This window comes from Capsicum annuum, unplaced genomic scaffold (assembly GCF_002878395.1).
Source record: "Capsicum annuum cultivar UCD-10X-F1 unplaced genomic scaffold, UCD10Xv1.1 ctg2103, whole genome shotgun sequence".
Classification (NCBI taxonomy): domain Eukaryota; kingdom Viridiplantae; phylum Streptophyta; class Magnoliopsida; order Solanales; family Solanaceae; genus Capsicum; species Capsicum annuum.
Genome location: NW_025826927.1, coordinates 183250 through 184245, shown reverse-complemented (window position 1 = coordinate 184245; position 996 = coordinate 183250).

Here is a 996-nt window from a genome sequence, read left to right as displayed (position 1 = left end):
TCAAAGTTTAAGGTCAATGTTATAATTTGATGTCAAGTTTAGGGTTATATGTATGTATTATGCATTTAATTATAGGGGTGGCAAAAATTAAAATAAAGATTAAGGAGTTTGACTCATGTGTAGGAGTTGCCCTTAAAGTTTTTTATTTTACACTTTTACCTATCTTATAAAACCCAAGTTGTAACTAAATAAGTAGGAAAAAAAAGAATTGAAAATGCGACTCTTCTCCCTCACTTCTCTCTTTCAAGCTCTTGCACCATTATTATTGTTCTCATCGCTTCTTGTTTTTTTTTTTCTTTTCTTGTTGTTGTTGTTCTTTTTTTGCTATTGTTATTGGCGTTGCTGTTGCTAGTACTTCATTGTAATGACCCTTCACGTTATTTTTCATATTTTTGCTTATTTTCGCCGTCAGAGCCTTTCCATAGTTGCCTCAAGTCATTATGACTTGCTAAAGCTAACAGTTCAGTTATTGGGTAGTTCATTTGTTTTTTAGAGTCAATTCTTTGTCAAGATGTCTTCGCTGGTTCCAAATGGACACCGGGCAAAAACATCAATAAAAAGATCTCGTATGCAAATTTTGGCTGCACCAACAACTCTGGAATAGCGATTTTAGGCAGTGTGGACCTTTGGTTCGAGTCTCGAGGCACCCAAACTCATTTCAACCTATTGGTTGAAAAGTTAAGAAAATATAATATGGGTGTGGGATCCATATTTGATCGAAATGACCTCGGATGAAAAATTTGAGTGCGCTATTATAATGCTCGGGATTTTTGGTACTTGAGAATTTTCTGAGTTCTGAGCTTTCTGCCCTGACAATGACTCACCTAACAAGTCATAGGGTGTCTTGATGGGCCAACTGACCTTAGTTGTAAGGTGTCCAGTGATTCGTATTTGAGTTTCTGTCTTGGGTACGACTTAAGGGTACGAGTCGTAAAATTTCATGATGAGTCATTGGGATGGAATCGTAACCAAATAAGAAATTAGGTGACTAAATTC